Consider the following 10361-nt stretch of genomic DNA (forward strand, 5'->3'; position numbering starts at 1 on the left):
CACACACACACACACACACACTCACACACACACACACACACACACACACACACACACACACACACACACACACACACACACACACACACACACACACACACACACACATGCCAGTACTGTGAATCAAACACTTGCCTATCTCATGATAGATATTACAGAAGTACAGCACTATTGCATTCACTACAGAGCTTACTGACCCTTTCATTTGCCAACTATGCTGATATATGCACAATATATGCACAGGGAGGTATTACTGTTACAGGTGTCATGAGGTTTGCCTTCAGTGTCATCCTTACTGCATTCTACATTGTCTGTCTTCCACTTCAATTAACAAAACCTGACCTTAGCAGTTACACAGGTTATTGTAGGAATGATTGTAACACACCAGTGAGCTGTCCTCAGTAATCATTCATCTGCAAAGAAGCTTCACCACTTAGTAGTCATGTCCAAACATCTGTCCATACCTCATGTACGGCTTACTGTACTTAGAGCATATCATCATATACAGTTGGCAATGTTGAGGCTGTATTGCAACAGCATGATGTACTAAGACAACAGTCACCTTCAGACATCAGACACTGCACACACATGGAATCTGCACAAACATCAATACATGTACACATATGCGGTCTACATCAGTAAGTGTACTAGCAGATCAAGAGGATACATTCCACACCTTCCCATGCCATGTGTGAAACATAGCCGAGCATTACACCATAATGGATGTTGTATTCATGTACTGGTAGGACACCTCCACCTTCACCGAGTAGCCAAGTGTACATATATGACAAAAGCACATATCAGCAAGACACACACAGCATTATTCCATGTCATGCTCCTACAAACTGTTACTTGACAGTGCCATGGTGAAGCCAGGGCACTGTAATGGTCAACAGTGAGCACATCATATTTGCCACACACACCGCATGTTTATTGGAAGAGTGCCAGCAATGTGCTCTGTTAGAGCTAGGCAGTACACTCATTCAAGCATGTGCAAGGTCTATGGCTTGTAAACATCTCACCCAAGCACGTATTGGCTATTGTGGTACTAAGGCTAATGTACAGACAGCACACAGCATGCATGGCTTGCAACTGTTGACATGGGGTATATGTAGGAGCTGTGGCCACACATGGCTGTACATGTCATGAACATATCACCTGTGACTACTCAGGAACATACAGAGCAGAGCTGGATTTCCTTGGGTCTGTCAATACAGGCCTTGTGTAGGTCCTATGATCCTGTTATGTGGGTATGTTTGCAGGCAATGCATTAGGTGGACATGTCTAATGACATACATGCCACATGGGATGTTGTATGATATGATAGGTGTCATGGGTGACCAGCAGAGAGGGAATATTATCTTTGTTAACATAGATATGAAACTTTATGTACTGTTAGCATGCTATCTGCCATGTGCATGTGTGTAATGACTGCAGCCACCTGTATGTAGAAAGGATAACGAAAGCTATGGTAATGTCATTTATGTTGTATGAGAGTGGGATGTACATATCCAGGGCAGGTACAGTTAGGTCATATCCAACCATGAGGGTGTTGTTTACTGGTGTACAGCAACAGTCGACCGTGTTAATGCTGACAGCATTCAAGGGACCCTGGTATGTGTACAACTGAGCTGGTTACAAACAGTGGTATTATTGCATTGCATAACACATTATGCAGCTGTGTCTTTACATGGGTACTTTGCACAGCTGATGTAGGCCTAGGTACAGCCCACCAATTGAGGGTTATCTGGTGGTCTACCATACTATGTCATACCACATATGGATGTGTGTTGGTATCCTGGGGACAAGGTGGTGGATGTATATGAGGATACAACCTAGAATGCAGCATTTGCCACTGTCACCTGTACCTGACTCATCTGTGATGAGTTATGTCAGAGTAGTGGTCTTTACATGTGAGTAGCCTTTATGAATATGTGGACACCACCACCTGGAATGGTCCATACCACTGTTATGGCCCACATGTCTGGATCTGAGTTATATGGTGGTAGTGCAATTGTGCACTACAGAGCCTTCAGCAAGGTGTTTCTCACTGCACAGATGTCAGTATTCCCATTGTAGGTTCTACATTGAGCAAATGGATTACTAAAGCCACACATCTAGCACTGGTTAGCATAAGCATCCAATGCAATTGTCTTGTAGGTGTCAGGGTGTTACTTCTGGGTGTAGGACATTTGCCTTGGAATGCGGCTATATGGGTAAATGCGACCTAGGTATTATCCACACACACGTGAAACATGGATGCATGTGCTCTTTGTTGAAGGCTTGTCGTTCAGTAATGACAGCCCAGAATGACAGACACTGGACAACCTAATAATATCAGCAGGACATTGGCTCATTGTTTTGGTCTAGCAGTTGCCACTCGTACCATGACATCACTGCGATTGGCAGTAATGTGCTTGGTAGCAAATGCCTCATGTAAGGTGGTGGACAGCAGCTGAAATTGTGTATATGACCAATGTGAGATATACTTAGGGTAGCAGTCCTGCTAACAATGACAACAGCTAACACAGCTGGGAGAGGTCATCTTGACATCTGCACCTCAGTGCCATTGCACAATGTGGTTCACACATTATGCTTGCACATGCCACTGTTCCACGTATAATGCCACTGTGCACAACCTGCTATCAATGTATGCCTTTCAGGGCAGCAAGGTGTGTGACACATGTTGTAGGTAGCATCTGCCTGTGTGTCCCAGGTAACCTATTGTCTGTCATGTCCATACATGCATGAATGTGTATACTTAACATATATATGTCAGCACTTCATATACATGTATGCATGTGTATCACACAGCACAGACACAAATATATAATTTACGGGCCACATACAGGTATCAGTTAGTAAACCAGTATGATGTGCATATATACTAACAGGTAAGATGTACATAGCTGTAAACCTGTGTGTTTACAATAGGAGTCCATTACAACATGTTCTGTACATGTAAGTGTATGAGCATGCACATTGTGGCTTTCTGTGGTTAGAATCAGAGTGCATCCCAAATGGCCCTGTGCTACTAAGTGTATGAGCATGCCCACTGTAACCCTGTATAGTGATTGTAGTTGTCCATTCCACAGATGGGCATACTCCAGTTCTGGTTCATGTTGTGCTACAACTATACCTCTCAGGCCTACCTGCAGATGATGTGTCTTGTTTGTGCATAGAGCTTGTAATGGACACCTACTTTAAACACACAGGTTTACAGCTATGTACTTCGTGACTGTCAGTCTCCCTGTTGTTGTCCTCAATCTTAGAAGGGCATTCTGACTGCCTTTGTATGTGTAATCTGTGTGGAGTGTCTCATAGCTACATAATAGTGATCTGTAGATAAGCAGGAGTTCTCATCCCACCACTGGCAACTGTATGCATATGTTTGTGTGTGTGACAGCAAATGCCTGAGTGTGTGTGTCAGCAAATGTCTGGGTGTGCGTATGTATTTGCATCTGCATCCTGTCATAAGAGCGGGTTTTGCTACATTCCAAAGAGATACCTCCTTTTGCACTGGCCTTTATCCTTGTCAACTGCTAAACTTCTCTCTCTCCCCCCCTCCCCACTGCAAGTAATCAGTCATATGATGTCACCCAGCTCAGAAGTGGAATCAGAGTAAGTGTAATTGTATGTGTTCTGTGGCACATACCCCAACTGCGTACCACTGTACTAGTTACCTTTACATAGGCAAGACATATATGCACAATACTGGCAAGTGTGTGCGTGTTTGTGTGTGTGACTACCCTGTAGCCAGGCATACACATGTGTAATGTCTTTTAGCATAACATGGTAGCCATCTGTGGTGACCAGTGTCTACAAAGTATTACATAGTTAGGAATGGTAAAGAATACATAGTGAAGCACAACTACAGTTGGGTATGTTATTTTCCTGTGCCACTGTCGAGCAGTGAAACAGAAGTGGTCACTGGGGTGTAAGTCTATACCCATCATTCCCCCATCCTAACTTCACAATCCCCTGGGTAGATTACATAAGACATCATTCCCCACCCCAAACTCCACGTACACAACAACCATCCCTTCTCTGGTGAACTGCTTAAGATTTAAATGTTATAACACAAGAGATGCCTCTGTTTTGTGTACACTTCAGTTCCTTTGGAACCCTTCTCTGTCACAAAGGGTGTTCAGATGTATATATATATATATATATATATATATATATATATATATATATATATATCTATAGATATATGGCTATAGCTGTGTCTGTGTATATGTATATATATATATATATATATATATATATATATATATATATATATATATATCTTCAGGCCTTGTTGATACTGTCAATTAGGACTGCATAAGACATTTTGAAGCAGTTGTAAGCAGGTGTAAATGTGTTTTCATGACAGTAAGCAGCGGGTACACGCAGGTAACAGACATGTACAACTCACAGTACACTTGAAATGCCCTTCTTTGGCAATCCTGCTGATGTCACCCACCTACAAATACACCTCTGGGACTGCTGTAACCCAGGAATCTCAATGGTACATGCTGTAACTGCGTAATGCTGTAGTGTGTTAAACTAGTTTGGTAGATGTTCTAATCCCAGACAGGCCAACTCTGCGTGTGTGTTTGTCTGTCTGCCTATGAAATAAATGATGCTTTTAGAGTATGCACACTATTTATAGATTATATACTCACCTTTGGCAATCCTGCTGATGTCACCCATCTAGAAATACACCTCTGGGAGTGCTGTAACTCAGTATTCCCCATAGCGCGTGCTATAACTGCGTATTGCTGTGGTGTGATAAACTAGTCAGGTAGGTGTTCATTCCAAGACAGACCAACTATGTGTTTGTCTGTCTGCTTGAGAAAGTAACAATGCTTTTTAGAGTATGCACACTCTTTACAATTCACATAACCACCTGTATGCACACTCATTACAATTCACATAACCACCTTTGGCAATCCTGTTGTTGTCACCCACCTAGTAATACACCTCTGGGACTACTGTAACCAGTAATCTCCTTAGCACATGCTGTAGCTGTGTAATGCTGTAGTGTAATAAACTAGTTAGATAGGGGTTCTATTCCAAGATATGGCAGGTGTGTGTTTGACAGTCAGAGCATGTGTGGAAATGGCTGTGAGCGTCTAACCACTGGACATGTTGGGGAGTGGATTTTGTAGTTTTCCTATATGGTGTCCGTATTATATGTCATAATGCCCACCTCACGAGGAGTATAGATGTCAATCAGCCAATGGACTGTGTTGGCAAGCCATAGCCCTACATCTGGCAAAAGGCCTGGTGAACAAAGTATGCAACCCTACTATTACCCAGAATACGTTCTGAACCCATGTGTCATACACAAACACACTTCCCTAGAATATGCCACTATGGTGCTAGTACCCTGCACATTGATGAAAGATAGTAGGCATGGTGTGATTGCAGTGGGCTGCAGAGGGCATGGCACCCTGTCCAGCAGTACAGTAGGCACATAATTGCAGACAATGTGCCTTCACTATGTGCAACATATGTGGTGCCATCAAATGTGATCCACAGAGGCCATACAATGCCTTACACACATGCCCTGTATGGACTGATACCACTGACACCAGGGAATACCTGTATCATGCTATCAATGCAGGTGCAGCGTCAATCTGCTGTCTATAAGTAGGTCCTGCCACTCCGGGTGAGTATTGGCATATCTGAGAATAGCAGTCTGTGTACACAACATGTGCCGGCCAAACCAGGTACACTTGTACATTTCACTGTACATCATTGTGGGACATGCACATCCCAGGCAATGTCCATGTCAAGCATTATCAAGTTTTTGTATTAGTGGCCAGTTTGAAAGGGATCTGGCTGAGTGCTGTCTGTATTTCTGAGGGTATACTTGACAATCTGTATTGTCCTTGTCTTTAAAGGTGGACAACATCCAGTATTAGAGACTGTAAGGGTGGCAGTGACTCATTTCATACTGTAATGTAAGCCATTGTCTATTCTTTATTGTAGGTAGTACATTGGTGTTTTTTGTTGTTAGCTCAGTTGATGAAGCATGGTGGTATTAGTAGCGGAGTTTGCAACAATAAGGGGCAGTTAGTGTTCAATCCTAGGAGTCCATTAATGGCTATGGAACATCTGGCTTCTGGAGTGAGGAGATCCGATATCAAATAATCTGCTTTAAGTTCTCCTACCTAATACTTTGTTAACTTGGGTCTCTAAGTAGAGAGTGAGAGCAAGAAGAATATACCATTATTCCTAAGAATTGGAGGTGGTTGTAGGCAAAATGTTGAGGGATCAGTGATGACAGGGATAAGGGCATGTTTAATTTTTGTGCAGCTTGACTGTAGTTGTGTTGGTATTTATTTTACAGCAAGCTAGCCTAACTAGTCCCAAAGTACTGCAAAATCAAACTGTAGCTTTCTAATTATTTCATGAGTTGAATTCCCATACCTACCTAGTGACTGTGTAATGTATGTAGATGTGGTTTTCAAGTGTCAGGAAGTCATTATTAATAAATGAGAATACAATGGCTCCAAGAATGGACACTTGTGGGACTCTGCAAGAAATGTTTCCAGTTACTGAGGAATCATAAGCTCCACATGTGGTGTAGGATTGATTGGATGGGTAGTTATGAAACTACTGTAAACCTCTGAGAGAAGCTGAGTATTGTATACCTATTTAGCAATTGCTTACAACTGACTGTTTCAAAGCCTGTATTGAGGTCAAGAAGTATTGTACCAGTTATCAGACCAGACATGGTACTGTAATTGGAATGGAAGAAGTGTTTGACAGTCATTCGCAAGATCTTTTTTTCCAAGTAATTTTGCTAGTGGGCAACTGTTGGCAGTAGGGTAGAAGTCTGAGGGATATTCTACTAACCGTTAAGAGATTTTCAATGTCAAATAGTTTCATAATTTTATTAGGTTTAATAGTTGCTTCACACTTAGGTCCCGAGTAACACATGGGACTTGCAAGTTCATGTGTAGTTCAAACATTTTTTAATAATTGTAGTACTACATTAACAGAGTATAACCTAGTACTAGCTTTTTATTTATTAGTACTGGTTGATAATAATTTTATCACTACTACTATTTATGATAGTTTGGATGAACTTGGGTTCTTAGTTTAAACTTAAAGCTAAAATGTCCGTTTTAAACGAAAATACTTTTATGTATTTTATGCATTTTGTTAATTCTAAGAAACTATTGTACTTAATTAATGTTTTTAGTACTGGATGTACTGTTAATGGATTATATTTTTTATTTTTAAAGAACATCTTATATTGATTCCACCTTTATTTATAATAGGAAGATCTTGGTCAAAAATCTTAATAGTTCTTGTTTTTGAACTTATTATTTTAGCGTGAGCAATTGATCACATTAGACCGCATAAACCTGAGGTCTCTTGTTTTGTTTTTTTTTTTTGCTCTTCAGTTAATGTGAGACCTTTTTTTTTTTTTTTGGTCCTCACTTGCCATTTGCCCCCAGACCATTTCTGTTGACTCAATGCGGCCCTTGCAACTGAAAAGGTTGGACACCCCTGCTGTACATCATTGTGGGACATGCACATCCCAGGCAATGTCCATGTCAAGCATTATCAAACAGAGACATGGCATGCATTGCAAAGCAATGGCCATACACAATGGTAACCAGGATGTCAGGACAGTTCATACAATACCCATCTGTGTGGGACATGGCAGACACTACACCCCTGTACCACACTGCACACCATTGTTGGGTAGTGTAATGCCAAGGATTACCCCTCACCCAGCCTTGTACAGCCATCTTGCACAGCCAACCGCTACACACCCATGAAGCAATGCACACATGCATGTCAGTACTGGCACCTTGTGTCTGCATGTGGGGTATGATGCTCCCAACCACAGTCACACCCAGTATAACTACCATTGGTATACCAACTGATGTCAGACATGTTCACATGCCCTAGCCCATAGAACCTCCAGATATCCCCTGTGGTGCATGTAGTACCTGTGCATTACTGCAGTGTGGCAAACTAAGTAGTTAGGAAGTGTATCTGTGGGCCTGGCAAAGTGTGTCAATGTGAGTCCATTAGAGATTGTGGTTGTTTTGACAATGACATCCGTTCATGTGGACAGCCATGTGTGTACACCTAATGTATGTCTACTATATATCTGTTGCAGATGTCGCTCACCAGCACACATATATGTTCTTACAGCACATCAACATGTCAACTTTGTGGCACATGGAGTAACTGTATGCATTTGTAATAGTAATGACTAGTCAGTCAGGGGTTTGAACCCCTGTACTGATAGGTGTGTGACAGATGATGCTTAGGTTTTAGTCTCCAAGCCCTTCCCTAATGTATTTTGCCTCTGTCTGTCCCTCCCACACACTCTCTGGTGGATGTGGAGTAGTACACCTGCTCAGCAGCAGCTTGTGTTTTGTAAGTGATGGTCATGATCAGGTGATGGCCTCAGCACCTATTGCCATCCTCCTCTAGCTAATTGCATGTGGAACAGCTGTGATGATGTTCCCATAGCCAATCACATGGAAACACAGTACAATATCTGGGAACATCATGTTGGTGTTTGCCCATGACAGTCGCTGTGAGTATATTCTGGATCTGGTGTTTGGTAAACGGCATCACAGATGATATCTGGATGTTCCCCAAACAACATACACAGTGGAAAATAGCCTAAAAATAGGAGGGTGATGTGCCAGACATGACTACAGCATGTAAATGTAGCTATGCTTCATTGAGACTACTGCCAGTTTAACAAGTTGTGTGTGGTAATGGCTATTCTGCATGTTTCAAAACTGACAAGACAGTGCTCTGTTTGTGAGGGAACCCCCATCTGTAGGGCCATCTGTGGACTGGTCAGTGTGTGGAACCATTTGTTTCCTGTGTTATTCACTGAACACACATCTGTGAACTGCAGGAGCATAGTGTGAGGACTGCAGTCAGTACATGGTGATAGTGATGAGAGTTACTGCTATTGCATCCCTGATTGGAAATATGTCACATGAAACAGTGGTATGACAGTCACTGTCTGGGGTTTTCAGTGACATGCCAATAATGGGCCACTGTTCATAGCTGCAGTCACAAGTCTTCTACACTTTGTATAGATGTCATGCAGTATATATGCATGTGTTATGCTCCCTCTGCAAATGTATACCATCTGTTGTGTTGGGTTGATGGTCATATCTATGCATGCTGTTATAAGTAATCCTGAATGCTGTTGAATATTACTAAGCCATATCTGTGTTAAAACTGCAACACCATGGGCTGTATGGGTTTGAAGGTTCTGGCAGAACTTCCTGTCCCACTTCAGCTGGCCATGGCACCGGGCACCAGCACATCTGGGGCCCAGCCTTCGACCTCCACTTCTGTTGGCTCTGCACCACCTTCTGGTGGAACTGCCTCTGAGGATGGGGCTTGTCCCCCCTGGGAGCAGGTCCAGACAGGAACTTGTCCGCTGTCGTACAGTCCCAGATGTGGTGCGTAGGGGGCTCAATAAGGGGTTTCAAGACTAGATTTGCCAGCTCAAGGGCAGAGTGTCACATTTACAGGGTGAGCCTGCCCCTCCTAGACAGCCCCCAGCACTTCCACCTTTGCGGCTGTTTTGGTGCAATGGTGGCTGCCCATGGCTGGGGACCTCTTCCCACTGTTTCCATCTGGGGGCTCATGGGCTTGTGACTGCCAAACACCCCTCCCCGTCCAAGGTGTATCCCCCCACATGTGTCATATACTGACCCTGTATGCTGTCTTGTCTGTCATCCTACCCAACCTATCCTCCACGAGCATAACTACTACCCTTCCCCCACATCCCACTCTCACCCTATGGAAACAAAAGGCCAATCAGTTCCTAGAAAAACATTTGCCCCATACATAGCTGTCCATTTCACACACGTGTCCACTGGACACATGTAACCCTTTTAATATGCATCACGACATACTCCAGTTGTCCTCAACCTTGTCTCTCAGGCACATGATCCTGGTATGCACATGACTTCTAAAGGTTCCAGGTACACATGATGCAGATGACCCCATTGTACAAACAACACTACCAGTCCCTCTATGGTTACCCCATTTATCTTTTTCATGATGATGATGATGTCGCACACAGCATCTTGCAAGAGTACTGTTCTCACATAATGATTGGACAGAAATTGTTGTGTTAATGTAAACACCTAACACCCTCTACTCAACTGCTAACAACCCTAACAACTGTCCTATTAACTTCCAATTCAAACCAGTGTCCACCATTTTTATAAAAAAGCTACTAACCAAACTAAAGCCATGCTCTAATGCCCCTGACAACATACCTTCCTCCTTCCTCAAATGTGCAGCCGAAGGTATTGCCCTCCCAATTAGCATTCTGATTAACAGATCCTTGAAAGAGTCTT

The sequence above is a fragment of the Protopterus annectens genome, chromosome 1.part2 (assembly GCF_019279795.1).
Source record: "Protopterus annectens isolate FY-2018-M chromosome 1.part2, PAN1.0, whole genome shotgun sequence".
In the NCBI taxonomy this organism is placed as follows: Eukaryota; Metazoa; Chordata; order Ceratodontiformes; family Protopteridae; genus Protopterus; species Protopterus annectens.